This window comes from Danio rerio, chromosome 8, assembly GCF_049306965.1.
Source record: "Danio rerio strain Tuebingen ecotype United States chromosome 8, GRCz12tu, whole genome shotgun sequence".
In the NCBI taxonomy this organism is placed as follows: domain Eukaryota; kingdom Metazoa; phylum Chordata; class Actinopteri; order Cypriniformes; family Danionidae; genus Danio; species Danio rerio.
Genome location: NC_133183.1, coordinates 19287501 through 19302459, shown reverse-complemented (window position 1 = coordinate 19302459; position 14959 = coordinate 19287501). Strand labels below are relative to the sequence as shown.

At 37.0% G+C, this 14959-nt stretch overlaps 1 protein-coding gene and 2 long non-coding RNA genes across 10 annotated transcripts in view; 2 read left to right on the top strand and 1 right to left on the bottom strand.

The window, feature by feature from the left end:
- LOC137496334 (uncharacterized) overlaps window positions 1-14959 on the bottom strand; it is a 197673-nt gene that overhangs the window by 34402 nt on the left and 148312 nt on the right. For 2 of the 8 annotated variants that reach the window (XR_012384202.1, XR_011016557.2), the window contains one exon: window positions 14573-14959. This exon is cut by the window's right edge and continues 509 nt beyond it. The exons of the other annotated variants lie outside the window; for them this stretch is intronic. This is a non-coding gene — a long non-coding RNA (uncharacterized lncRNA). Of the gene's footprint in view, window positions 1-14572 lie in introns of those variants that run through there. 8 annotated transcript variants of the gene reach the window in all.
- skia (v-ski avian sarcoma viral oncogene homolog a) overlaps window positions 1-14959 on the top strand; it is a 120573-nt gene that overhangs the window by 72332 nt on the left and 33282 nt on the right. The window lies entirely within an intron of this gene.
- LOC141375609 (uncharacterized) lies at window positions 1262-2950 on the top strand. The gene is made up of 2 exons (XR_012384207.1): window positions 1262-1833; window positions 2020-2950. It is a non-coding gene; the product is annotated as an uncharacterized lncRNA (long non-coding RNA).

Sequence of the window (14959 nt, the reverse complement as noted above, 5' to 3'; positions counted from 1 at the left end):
GCTATATGTTGCGTGTTGTTTTTGAACCCAAATAAGGAATAAATGTGTGCTGTGTGTAGTTTTTCTGAAATTGGTAACATATACGAGACTGTAAGGGTTTGTATGTAAGGGTTTGTAGAAAGGTTAGTAATGAACATTCTACACAAGTATTCATAAACGACCCGTTCAGCTTTACTTTGACATTTCCTTGAGTGAGAATGACGTCGACTGAAACATTCTGTTGTACACCACGCCTAGGTACCCTTTTGGCAGAGAAAACGCAAGCCTAATAAAGGTGACCCGTACTGACCCATACCATGCTACTCAGTGGAAATGGGCCAATAGAGTACAATTTTCCCATTAATGCAAAACAAATATTTATAACAACACAAGTGTGAGTGTTTTTGTGGAGAGTGTTAGGTGAATTATTCCTTTAAAGGAAGCATCCATTTGAATCTCGACGATTTACTAAAAGCGACGAGAGGAAAAAAAGGAATGAGGGAGGGAGAAAATAAAGAAAAGAAGTCTTTGTTCTGTTATTCAGATACAGCTTTGCAGTTGCTATGGGAGACAGTGGAAAAAGAAGAACAGAATATTCTAGTGGAAAGCGCAGCTGCTAAAAGGAGAGAGAGAGAAAAAGTTGAGGCTGTAATGGTCAGGAATGGTCATCTGCCTCTCTCTCTCTCCCTCTCTAACAGCAGAAAAGTGCTCTCGTCTTTTTCAGAGTGTGTTCAGGAGTCTGCTGGGTGCTGGGCAGTTGTGTGGCGGCTCGACACTGCTATATTGGGGCCTGCTGTTAATAGCACCCTCTCTATTTCAGTCTCTCCTTCCTGCGGCTGCGGAACGGGAGCGATCGGGCTAATTAAAACCGTGTCGCATCATGTATGTGTGTCGCTCAGGTCCGGCTAGGTCAGCATCAGGAACAGAAGCCATGCATTGTCCCCAAGTATCCCCGGTGGTCTCCTACTTTCCATAATAACACTTCCGAATGCTTTCATGACTCCCCGCGTCCCTGTGTTTTCCGACTAGACGGCGCATGCTGGGAAAGACACTGCACACACACGTACAACTTGGGTCATTCAAGTTCATCCTGTTGTGTGTCATCCCCTATTTATGCTATTTTTAACGAGCCTGCTTCCGAATTATTTCTTTATTAATAACGCAATTGTTTCTTCGGGCCACAAGCCGGAAACGCGGGGGCAATTTATTTGTTTTATTCGATTTGGTGTTTACCCAAATCGGATGTAAACGGACCATTGGTTTCTCAAATTGTGTTGCCTGTGTGTATAATGGAGATACAAAATGGGATGACAGTGGAAAATGGAACATTACAAAACAGATGGAAAGACAGAGACGACGCCGTTTGTCAGATTTCTTATGCTTCCTACTTATAGGAAATGACTAATCACAAATGAGGGTTAAAAAAAAATTGCTAGTCTCACAGCATTCTGTGAAATCAACTTCTGGGGAAAAAAGATATGTATCCGTTTTAATGAAATGAGTCTCTTCATGTTCAGCAAGACTTAAAATAGTAGAAATACAGTAAGATTTGTGATATCATTAAATGAAAATACAATTAAAAACATACAAATATAATTGACTTTTATCATGACTACTCCAGTTTTTGGTGTCATACAATCTTTCAGGAATTAGTCAGATCCGCTTATTTATTCCTTTTCCTTCAGCTTGGTCCTTTTATTCATCAGGAGTCACCACAGCCGAATTAACCGCCAACTCATATGTTTTACACAGTTTTGCACATATTTACATTAGATGTCGCCTACGCTATTACTGTCTATTGGAAGGAATGCGTCAATAGAGCTGGCATTTTAGTAAACACTCTCAGAAATGAAGGTACAGGAGCTGTCACTGGGGCAGTACCTCATCAAAAAGTACATATTTGTACCTGAAGAGTCCATAATGGTACCTTAAAGGTACTTTTTAGGTACATTTGAGCACTAATATGTACCTTTAAGGTACCAGTGAGGACCTTTGGGGTACAAATATGTATCTTTTGGAAAGGTACTGTCCCAGTGACAGCTCCTGTACCTTTATTTCTGAGTGTGCAGGGTAGCGCACATAATTGTGGGACCAGGGTGCAGTGGAGAACTGGCCATCCAGAGCCAGAGATATATGCACACATATACATATATAAATGATCGGGAGTTTTCCCGGTGGTCAGTGTAAAAATATTTCATTAAATGACATTTTACATAACTCTTCTACATAGATGGATCAGTGACCGCATGATCATTGCTGACAAAAAGAGTGTGTTTGTGTGCATGTAAACGTATTATCTTCCTTCCCTGTTAAATTTTTCTAATCGCTTATCTAGCCGACAATAATACAAGTTTCTAGCACCGCTTGTTGTCATTTTTTATTTACATTGTTTGCTTATTTTATTCAACAAAACTAGCATATTATGGTTCAGGCAGTAAGAGGCTGTAACTAATTATCATCAATTTTTGTTTAGCATAAATGTTTGTAACATGCAAAAACGTAAACTAAATCTTATTAGTGAAATGTTCTGTCTTTGTGCTTTGTTTTCTTTGTTTTTCATTACTACGACTGTGCACAGCGCCAAAGTCCAGCATCTTCACATTGGCTTCAGTCTTGATTAGTGCAGTTGCATGACTTTTGTCCTCGGAGCACTGTACAAATGTGACGGTGCTATTTATGCATGCTCAGGGTCCGTATGCGATATCTAGTGTATATATCTATGCCAGCTGCAACCCAGTACTGGGAAATACTCAAAACACATTTATTTATTATTGTTGTCAATATTAAAACCAGCTAAAACTAAAATAAGTCCTTTCTGTAGCTCCTGATAAATAGTAAATAGTAAAAAGGGGGAAAGCTACCTATTTATTTTTAAATAGAATTCATTAAATAATTAATAAATGTATTTGTATAACTCTTAAATAATTTAATCCATCCTGAATAAAAGTAGTTATTTGTTTCAAAAGAAAAATTTTAATGACCCCAAACTTCTGAACTTTTGATACTGGAAGTTGCATCAGCATTGCATGAGCACAGCAGTTAAATGTCTGTAATCGATTTTTGAAATACCTCAAAAAAAAAAAAAAAAAAAAAAAAAGCCCAGACAGTTGAAATGTCTTGAGAAATCATATCTGTCTCTGTGATGACTGCTTCAGTTTTAGCTAATCAGTAAGCACAACAAATTTGAAAATTAGCCACACAAATGAACTCATCTTTATTTCTATAGTGCTTTTACAATGTAGATTGTTTCAAAGCAGCTTAATATAGAAGTTCTAGTAAATTGAAATTGAAACTGTGTCAGTGTGGTTTTTAAGAGTTGAAGTTCAGTTTAGTTTAGTTCAATGTGGTTTAAATTGCACTGCTGAAAGTCCAAACACTGAAGAGCAAATCCATTGATGTGGCACTCCACAAGTCCCAAACCAAGCAAGCCAGTGGCAAGTACCAAAGCTTCACCAATTGACAAAAGTGAAGGAAGAAACCTTGAGAAAAACCAGGTTTAGTTAAGCGAGATCATTTCTTCTCCGGCCAAACTTCTTGTACAGGGGATTCAGGCTGGCCCACAAGATCAATGCAGAGACTCATCCACCATAAGAAATGCTAACGGACTGTTTCCGAGTAAGTTTGATACCAACATTTAGGCAATTTCTTTGAAGAGGTTGTAAAAAAAAAGTGTAAAGTTGACGTTAGTATATTGGCAAAATAGCTAAAATACTTCTCAAATGAGTTTTTGAGATGTTCCAGTTTGAAGGAGCGAAAGTGATTGAGAATAGTGGGATTAGCCTCAATAATATCTGGATTACCGTGTCAAAAAGACAACCCACACGCGATCTTGTCTGAACTGGCTAATTCAACATCGCTCGTCCTCATCTCCTGAATCAGTCATTCTTTCATTTCCCCCCTTTCATTTCTTTCAGGAGTTTGTGACCTCTGCATCTCCCAGAATGAGTGTGTGTAGGCCATGTTTCCTATTCTGTGTGAGTGCGTGTTTGTTTTGGCACTTCTTTCAGTCCGTCACATGTATAGACATGTGCGTTTGACTCCGCAGAGACTACCGAAATATTCGCACTGTTCCACTGGCCCAAAGTAACATTGAGCACAAGTGAATGTGTGTGTGTGTGTGTGTGTGTGTGTGTGTGTTTGAGACCACAGTCCCAGGCCAGCTGTCTGGAAACAGGACATGCCTACACACACATCATGTGTGCTAATCCACAGATATTGATACGTGTCCATGTTGATGCTAAAAAGAGGTGTGTTTTCCGGCATTTTGACTACATTTTTATTTAATTGTATAGTGTATATTATAGCCATCTCAGTTATACTGGGATTGCTTGATGATACCCAAAGCAGGCTCTGTTTATTACAAGTATGCTAGGCTAAGCATATAGTATATGATGCTAATTTCGTCTTGAATTTTTTTGTATATTTTTTTACGTCAGCATATGGTGTCAAAATAAATATCCAGCGCAGAGAGTTTGTCCATAAGAGGGCAACACTGAACATATAATGTAAAAAGATACATATAGAACAGCAACATACTACTGAAGACAGCAAAAACAACAGACACAAGTGAAAATGCATTCTTTCTAGTGCGCATGTTTTGAGTGCCAGTGTCTGCACACTATTACTAGTGTGTCTACAAGGTGGCAACAATGAACAGGGCTGTTGTTTCATTGCGTAAGGAAAAAAACAGAGATGGGACAAGAGAAACAACAAACTACAGAAGACAATGAAAACAATAAACACCTAGGAAAATGCGCACTCTATAGTGCACCTACTATCAAATGAAGCACACTTCGAAAGTCTTGCGTGTGACTGTGAAACATATAAAAACTTTTTAAATGTCACTTTTGCACATTCGTTTTAGTCATAGCTGTCACCAAGCCTCTTCTCCTTCGATCAGTCTTTCCTCCCCTTCATATGAGGAATGAGAGAAATCTCTCTCTCCGACGCTTTCTATGTTTATGAGGTCATAAATGCTGGAATTTTTCGGTGAGGCTCTCTGAATATTTTTATGAGTGCGCTCACGATGGCGGCTCCTTTGACAGCGCTGAAAGGCAGTCATTAAAACGAGAGCGAGAAAAGGAGGCGAAAGGGAAAGAAACGAGTCCTGGCTGAAAGAGGCTTCTCTCCTGAGGGGGTTTAAACTGTCACTGCGTTTGAACTTTTCTAGAAACGACTGCCATTCGCGAAGCCAGAAAGAAGCAAGTTCACAACTGTCTCACACTCCCAGGAAACTTTAGAATCTCCCATTGTCAAATATAGACAAAAAAAGATGTGATTTGGCCTTATAAAATCTGTTTGTTTTTGTATCATTACTGTTATTTTAGAATATTATTATAATAATATTATAATATATTGGAATTTGTATTTGACATTTTATCTGAAATAATTATAATAACACTTTCATAATATAATAAACATTGTCACACTCCTATAGTTTATCATTTCAAAATTTAGAATTAGTTTTCTATAACAAATCAGAATTATCATATACTTGCTGTTTTTAATTATTAACACAAGCTTATTGTTTATTTATTTGCTTGCTTATTTGATTTTATGTAAAAAGAAAAACACACACACACACACACACACACACACACACACACACACACACAAACACACACACACACACACACACACATATATATATATAATAAAACAGATTTTTTATGATACTAATAATAATAATAATCCTCAAAGTTGTCAATGAATAAAATAAATACAAATAATATTAGAACAATATTCATCTGCAAAAAATTAGTTTGTGGTTTTACCTATGCTTGTTGACAATAAAATAAAATTTTACACTGATTTACATCATTTGGTACACTTCTTTCTTTAAAAAGCAACAGACAAAACCATATAGATTTATAATATCGGTTATCGGGCATCAGTCAGAATTAAGCTGCTTCTAATGAGAGATCTGGCTATTAGTAGACATGAGGTAAGACATGCTAGAAGAAAGCAACATGTACACATTCGTAGATCAATACGCGTCCATTAGGGTCCAGCCTCAGCAATTTCAACAACTTTCGAAAAACATTGAAATGTGATTATCTTGCTCTTAGATGCTTTTAAGTTTGAGACTAAATGAGTCATAGATTTATGCCTCTCTGAGGAATCCTCTTATTCCTCCTCCTCCTCCCCTCTCCCTCTCTCTATTTCTCTCTCTGTTTTTGTTGATGTTGTATTGAAATAATTTTGTGCTTACAATGAAACCTTTTCTATTAGCTTTAAGCCTCTGTTTACTGTATTTGATGGTGATCTGCATTTTCTTAGTTGTTTTTGCATGTATTATTTGTGTATATGGTGGTTTTATTGTAAAATTCAAAATTCTTGCTCTCTCTCTTTCTGTCCTTTTTGTGACACTCTTCAGAATGTTTAGAATGTTTTGTGTGTTTTAGACTGAACTCATCAATCAAACTACTGGAAAATATCTTAGGTTTGATATTAGGTTTTATTAGGTTAGATTGGGCTTTTACATTTTTACCATATCCTGGGTTGCAGATATAAGAGGTCTTAACAACAAGTGTAAGCTTTGCCAATTATTAAAAGCAGAAGAAGTTAAGCATGTTTTTTAATTGGTTATGTTTTTGAATCGTAACATTTGCTTTTTTTATTTTTATTGTTTTTATCGTTTTCATTATGAAAAGTCTCTTCATTGTCAGTTGGCAGCTTCTTATTTTGCCTAGAGTTTGTTTTGCAGATTAAGTGTTGAGTGTGCGAGGTGTGTGATGATGACAGTTGTGTCAAAAGCAGGACGTGTAGTGTCTTTCCTGAACTCCACATTTGCCCTCTGTGTGTCCGATGGGAGCAGGGTCTTTTGCGTTCCCACACAGACCGTTGCCAAAGCAAATTTGGAAGGGAAGTGGAACCCAATCCCTCCTCTCTGGTGCGACCAAGTTTAGAAAATACCAGGTTTATGTGTGTGTGTGTGTGTGTGTGTGTGTGAGTGTGTGTGTGTGTTTCTAGTAGAATATGCAAGCCAGCAGCTGCACTGAACTTCGTTTTGATGTGGTTTTGTGTGTGCGGCGGCGCTGGTGTGGTTTTGCATCTGGAAATGGAGTCTGTGCTGGACAGATTGCAGGAGATGGTCCTGATTTAGTTGCTTTGCCTTATTGTGGTGCACTTGTAAGTGTTGTGCGGCCTTGTTATGTCTGGAGTCGCTGGACTCTTCCTGGAAGTCCAACCTCAGCACGCACACACACACACACACACAACAGACACTAATAACAGGCCTGAATCCTCTGCCCAGACCTTTGTCCGACAATGTACAGCATAAGACTGCTGCCCACCATGCAATCTGAGTGCTACATATAACCCCAGACGTGATGTGTCGCTCATCTAGAAGTGTTATGCACATTAAATAAGTGGTACAGTTATTTTAAGCAGAAAACTCTTGCATATAGTGTTAGTGTTATAGCGTATATATATATATATATATATATATATATATATATATATATATATATATATATATATATATATATATATATATATATATATTATTGTATATTATTATATAAGTATTAGTTATGTATATTACAAATCATTGATGTATTGATAATAATTGATTTAATCAAATAAATACATATAATGCAGATATCATTTTTATTAATTTGGCTAATTTTAATAATTTCTAATAATTATTACAATTCAATAAAAATGTGTATTTCTACATTATACTATAGTATAGTCCTATAATATTTATATATACATTTAATTAATTTTTTATTTTAGTTTTAGTTATTTTTGGACTGCCATGACAACATTCCTAACTTATATTTACATTCACAGAAGCTTTAGAAATTAAAAATGTAGAACAGGAAAAACGTTGGGACCATTGTTTTTGTTTACATCCCTTAAAATGTTCTATATAGTCCCTGCGTGCTTTCGTTTTATTTGTTTAATTTATTCACAGTGCCAAACTGAAACTGAATTGTGTGCGAACGCTTCATGGAGTAAATCCACAGGTAAACAACCAGAGTTAATACAGCGAAAAGTGTCGCAAGAGTATCACGATGTGCTAGCCAAACATCTGATAGTCTGGGAAAGTGAGAAAAGAGCCGTGAACATCTGCATGTGTTTGCTGGCAAACTCGGAGAGGTGTTTTTTCTTGCAATGTGGTGCACAGACAACATGCTCCTAATGAGTCCAGAGAAAACCACTCATTCACAGCTTCACTTTACACCTCCATCTCCAAAACGCCTGATTTCTCAGAGAACAGCATGTGTCTGTCACCAATCAAACGTGATCTTTAACTATTCCCACACAAACCTTAAAGGGGACATATTATGCTCTTTTCATAAGATGTCAAATAAATCCCCCCCAGAATGCATCTGTCAAGTTTCAGTTTAACATATTGCACAGATCATTTAATACAGCTTGTTAAATTAGCTCCATTTGAGGGTTGAACATTTTTTGTGTGTGTCTCTTTAAATGCAAATGAGCTGCTGCTTTCGATAGAAGGGTGGAGCCTTATAATGACAAAACAAGCCAATTTAATTTAGTCAAAATGTCTGAAATCACTCGAATACAGGTAATTTTTGTGTCTCTTTAAATGCAAATAATCTGCTGCTTTCGAGGAGAGGGTGGAGCCTTTAAAATATTTCAAATTTTCAAATTTAATTTAGTGAAAATGTCCGAAATCACTGGAAAACAGGTCATTTTTGCGTGTCTCTTTCAATGCAAATGAGTCGCTTCTTTCAAGAGCTTTTAAAATGTTATAATAGAAATAAAACAGGCCAATTTAATTCAGTCAAAATGTCAGAAATGACTAAAACAAGCAATTTTTGTGTCTTTTTTTAATGCAAATGAGCTGCTGTTTTCCAGAAAAAAGTGGAGCCTTTACACACTATTCTGATAGGAATAACTAAACAATTTGACAGTCTAAAATTCTGAAATAACCAGTAGCGGATCAAAACCGTATGTGTTCAAACTGCAGTTAGATGCAGATTAAGAGTTGATTTATATATATAAAAGCTTGTTTTTCACATGCTTGCAGAGAAAGGCTTAAAAACAAAGTTACTAGGTTGTCTTTTTGCACAATTTCTGTATAGATAGATTCACCACAGACCCGATTACTGGTCTATATGAGTCGGTAAATAGGTCTACTATTTATAGGTGTACTACACTGAAAAAAAAATATTTCTGCTAAATTGTTGCAAACAATTTATATGGGTTGAATTTAAACAAACAAATGACATTTTTGTAATGTTCAGCTTAATTTGTTTGTTTAAATTCAGCGCAAATAAATAGTTTACAACCACTTACCCTAAAACATTTAGTAAATCCATGGAATCATCTTTGAATCATTTTTTTAGTGTACACATCAGTCAATATTTGAATGAATAATATTTGAATGATATATGTATTGGAGATGCTCATGCAAAGGAGGTTTTTAGCTAAAAGTTTCCAATTAATGACGTATGAACAAAAACACCCTCAAAACACAGACATGCGGACAAAAGCGCTCAAATGCATGACTGAGGAAGCATGCAGATCATGTTGAGTCTGACACCTGCACACTTAGGGTTTCGTGGTCAGTGGCTGGTGAGAGATATGACAACCTGTTTAAAGACTGCAAGAGACAGAGTGAGCGATGGAGAACCGCGCTCTGCTAGTTTTACAGGAAGTTCCTCCCTTCCGGCCGAGGCCTGCAGCTTCGCTCAAGGGGGAGGCCATGTTCAGGTCAGAGAGAGGGTGGAGGATCGCTGACGCGCACACAAACAACACAAATGCTTTTTTTGCATTCACACTTGCATGGATACACAAGCTTGTCACACAAGCTTCTAAAATAACCCGTCTCGTGGTCTTAACCTGTCTCACAGTTATCAATCAAACTTGACAGTGGAGATCAGAAGACACTCACAGACCTGGGAACCGGCGTAGTATTTGTCAAGCCTATATTTGAATAATACATAACCATCATCATCACGAAAAGTTAGTTTGTGTAATGTATATTTTGCATAATACAGTTTATGAATCGACCATAAAATGTTACTTGAATAGTTTAATTATCTGCTTTTAATATTAACACTTATATTAATAATATTAATAGGCTAACAATTTTGGTTGCATTTGACAATAAGGTTGTATTAGATATTGTCAGTTAATGCATGTACTAACATGAACAATACATTTTTAACTATTATTAATATTAAAGGGTACATTTATTATTATTAAAGGGTATGGTTGGGGTTCTTTTGTTAACACTTGGGGTGCAAATGGAGAAGTACCTTATGGTACTCAACAACCATGAATTTGTATTTTATTTATTTATTGGTAAATTTTAAACTATGATTAATAAAGGCTACACAAGTATTGTTCATTATTAATTCATGTTAGTAAATAGATAAACTAACATTAACTAACAAAACCTTATGATAAAGGGATCGTAATGTTAAACACAGCATAAAGCCTAAAAAAATAATTTACTACTTTACATAATTATTTTATGGAGATTAATTGGTGTCTAATGATTCTAAATAGGAAGGAAAATGATTCACAGAGACTTCAGAAAGATGTTTACTCTGCCAGCGTCACATGGGGAAGTTTCTGTCAGTAATGTTTGTTTGGAACGCGATTGCTTGTTTAGGCGGGAAATCCTGCAATCTGTGCCACAGGAAACACAGGACTAGACGAGGAGGGGTGGTGGCATGATGGTGACGGCGAGACAGAAGAGGCCATTTAGCAACTCCTTTAACTTGTTTAGTAGGTTAATTGTGTGTAATGTGGCAAGAAGTGAATGTTTTTGTGAGTGTTCAGCCCTTCTAAGCACATTTCCTTTGCCATCCCTCAAACCAGCAACAAGAAACCTAGCAAAAGCCTTTCTGCCATTCTCACACCAATGTGCAATGTGTGTGTGTGTGTGTGTGTGTGTGTGTGTGTGTGTGTGTGTGTGTGTGTGTGTGTGTGTGTGTGTGTGTGTGTGTGTGTGTGTGTGTGTGTCACCCCACCCTTCCTCAGACACCTGCAGTTTAAACCGCTTTGCAGAAACTTGTCCGTCCTGTGTACTCCTGCTTTTACTGTGCATGCGTCACATTTAGTCAATATGAAGGCATTCATGCACCGTCTTCCCACTGATAAAAGTGAGGTGAGAGATTCCTCAGAAAGATAAAAAAGGACATCAAGTATTTGCATATTTTTAAAGGGATTGTTCACCCAAAAATGAACCTTTTGGTGTTAATTTCTTCACCCTTAGTCCATCAAAGACTTTTATATGTTCAGTAAAACATTGATTTCGCTGAAACTGTCATTGTTGGTGATTCATAAAATTCATGTCAATAGCCAGAAAGCAATTTTTGTTTCTAAAAGATGTCTAATAGACGTCTAAACATAGTCTTCTTGGCTATATAACCAGGCTATATTTGGGCTGTCAGTGAAAATCTAATAGACGTCTAAGAATAGGCCAAAATTATACTAGGCATCAAATAAACAAAAATGAATGACTGACTACACATATAAAGTCTGTCTAATCTGTCTACTTGATGACTAGTCTAGTTGTGGGCTCTTCTTCTATTAGATTTTCACTGACAGCCCAAGTTTACCTTGTTTTAGCCAAACTGTCTACTTATAGATGTCTATTAGATGTCTAATAAACACAAATATGTTTGCTGGGTAGCTAAACAAACAAAACTAAACATTCTTGACTGCTAATTTGATACATTGAGAGTTATGACTTGAAACGATCTATCCGTGCAGGAACCTGACCATTATTTACAATATTAATAGCTTTAGTCTACAGCATATTCATAGCAGTTCTCGTATTCAGTTAGCTTTTCCTGTACTATATATATATATATATTTCGCTTCTTTCAAAGTGGCGACAACCTTTGACTATGAATCACAAAGAATTTTCAACTAAAGAATGTTCTACTGAAGAAAAATCTTTGATGTTCCGTTTGTTAAAAACAGCAGACAATTATTTTTTTGTAAACTGTCTCTTTTAGAGCTGAGTGCACATCTAAGTGCGTCTCTCGCATGCTGCTGCATCCTGCGTCGTATCTAGAGGTGTGATTTCCTGTCTGCACATCTCTCAGTCTGTCTACAGCATCCTTTCTGCCGCTAAAAAGACTGAGATGCTGCAAATGTTGGTGCAGTTTTGCACACTTTGATGCAAGAATAAAGGCAAAGGAACAGTTTAATATGGGGCATTGAAACTGGACTAAAAGATGAAAGAAAGAGGAAGCAACAACTCTTTCTGACCCAAATGCCGCCCTCAGTCCTTCCTCAAGTCCACACTCTAGTGACTGTCTATGAAGTCTGAATCTTGAGCTTCTTTTATTTGACTGTTTGACTCGTGCTTTCAGATGTGGGTTGTTTTGCAGACTGATGAGTGAAGGAGTGATGTCTTGTTGATATCTGAGAGCTGGTGTGGACATTAGAGTCTAATGAGAAAATGTAACATATAGCTAAAATAACGTTTTGCTTTCGATTTTTTAAAAAACATTTAATATTCATACAACGTTTTCAAAACACTTTGTGTTTACACATCTACAAAAAATGGCCGAAAATGTTGTATTGCGCATATCTGGTCAGTATTTAACACTGCCACCTTGCTAATGCCACTACCTGTAAGGAAGTGACGACAACATGCTGTTTGTGGCTTGGTGCTGATATGTATGTAGAATTTGCCATGTGTCAAACTAGTCTGAACTGTTGGTTGTAATGTAAAGTACATTCACACTTTGCTGATGAAACTGCAGCAAACACTTGCACACCAACAACACTACCATGTACTCCGCCATTTAACTTGCCTTATACGCCTCTCTCAATACCTAACATCGACATGCATGGCGTAACCCTTTTTTGTTTACACTGACATGAAAACAACAGAATTTTCTGCTTTGTAATTAATCTATTTATGCGCTTTCTGTCCCAAAAATGCTATTGCCTTGAAAACAAATAGGCAAAACACATAAAAAGTTTCCATTTTATGGCTGAAAACATTGTCATGTAAATTACCACCAAGTCTGCAAGTGTCTTATGTATAGTAATTTTCCTCTGTCCTGCAGTGTGATCTGACTGTGTGTATAGTTGGCATGATCTTATAAGTTTGCTTGCTAAAATCTAAAGTACTCTACCTTCATTTATTACAATGAAAAGGTGTTGCGGTGCATGCAGAAATGCACAAAATATTCAGCTAAATAATACTAATAATGATATTTCTAGCATGCGTAGATGATGCTGTATGATTCTGAATCCTGCAGTCTCCTCTAGCCCAGATTAGTCAAGATCTTCCAGATTTGGTGTTATTATGTCAGTTATGTCAGAGGTCTGATCCATGAATAAATACAGGCACGTGGCGAATGACTGCTTTCGGGGTCAGATAATCATGCTCTGTTGCTGGAAATTTCACCACGCCCAAGCAGATCAGCCTGCATGCCGAATGAGCTCATACGTGATGCAATCGCTCATGCATGCAAACAGCAACGACTTGAATGAATCTCTTTTCACAATTGACTTCTCCACTGCATTTATTCAAAAATCACACCTTTTTTGCATCTCTGACTTGCAGCTTTCTAAGCATATGATTGGTTAACTGTGTCAGACACCATTCAACCCAGTTGGAAGTACTTTACCCAGAAGCCTCTGCAGCCAGGCCAGTTAGGGCACTAGGCCGGGACGCTGCAGTTTGTCAGTTTAGTTTCTCTCTCATTCCCACGAGGAAGCCTGCTTGAAAATAGCTCTCACTGACTCTCGAAGTCTAGCAGACAAAGCTGGCGCAGATTTATAGCCGGAGGTTGATACCGCTTGTCCAGTCCTCGTGCATTATTTTATCATTTTAACGTCTGCGGTTTGTTGTAATAAGCGAGAAGTGTGTGGGTGGTGCACACCACAGTTTTTCTGGACTAAATGAGTGTGTAGAAAAGGAAGGTCAGTGTATTTTGGGGATTATACTGCAGTCAGTGAGGAATCCAGCAGGAGTGAGGTCATCGCACAACCATTAGTGACACAACTAAACAAATACTGCCTTTATGTGTGTTTGCACTCACATGTGCACGTGGAAACATGAAAGCAGACGCTTCTGTCAACCTCTTAAAGGGTTAGTTCACCCCAAAATAAAACTTGGGTCATGGAAAATACAAAAAAATGTATATATTTATTCAACTTTAGAAAGATTTATATTCCTTCACTGAATGCCCGTTCATCCAAAACTCCGACAGTTTAAAATTGTGACAATGAGACTCATAGCAGATCATTGCTCAAGTGCATTATGTACAAATTTTATGACAATATCTTGCAAATTGAGGTCATATGTTTTTAAATAATATATCAAACTAACCACCTGTTGGTTTAGTCAATGTAAATCACTTAGTCAATGAAAGAATGAATGAATTAAAAACGATACATTCTTGTGTGAAAAGCGAAACAGAATGGTTCAAATTCTATTTTATGTTGGATGTCCATCATGTAAAGTGATCACGTTCAATTCAATACTTATGAATGTATTTTTCAATCTCTAAACAAACAATTTGAATTGTTGAATGGATGGATTTTCAATCGAGGGACATAAATCTCTGTGCTACATGGATGAAACATAGTGCCACATTTACACTCTCCTAAAGAGACACACTGGATCGCAGGAGTTATCAAAACATGTATTTATTAACAAAGACACTTACTACAGGCACTGGAATATATAAACGCAGGAGAGACATTAAGGGATGACAATACAATACCAGACAAGGAACGAATTAAACACAGGGATATAAATACACAGGACGTAATCACACTGAATACACATGGGGGGTCAACACAGGTGGAACTCAATAATAATCAAGAAACGGTGGGAAACAAAGGGGTCACATATAAACAAACACACATGGAACATGGAAACATGACAGGAAGATCACATAATGTAAACATGGTAACTACATGAACACACCAAAGCACTGGACACATAGTTTTGCAACAACAAAACAAGATCTAATAACACTTTAAGCCTCTAAAAAGTCCATCAAAGCTGTTCTTTCCG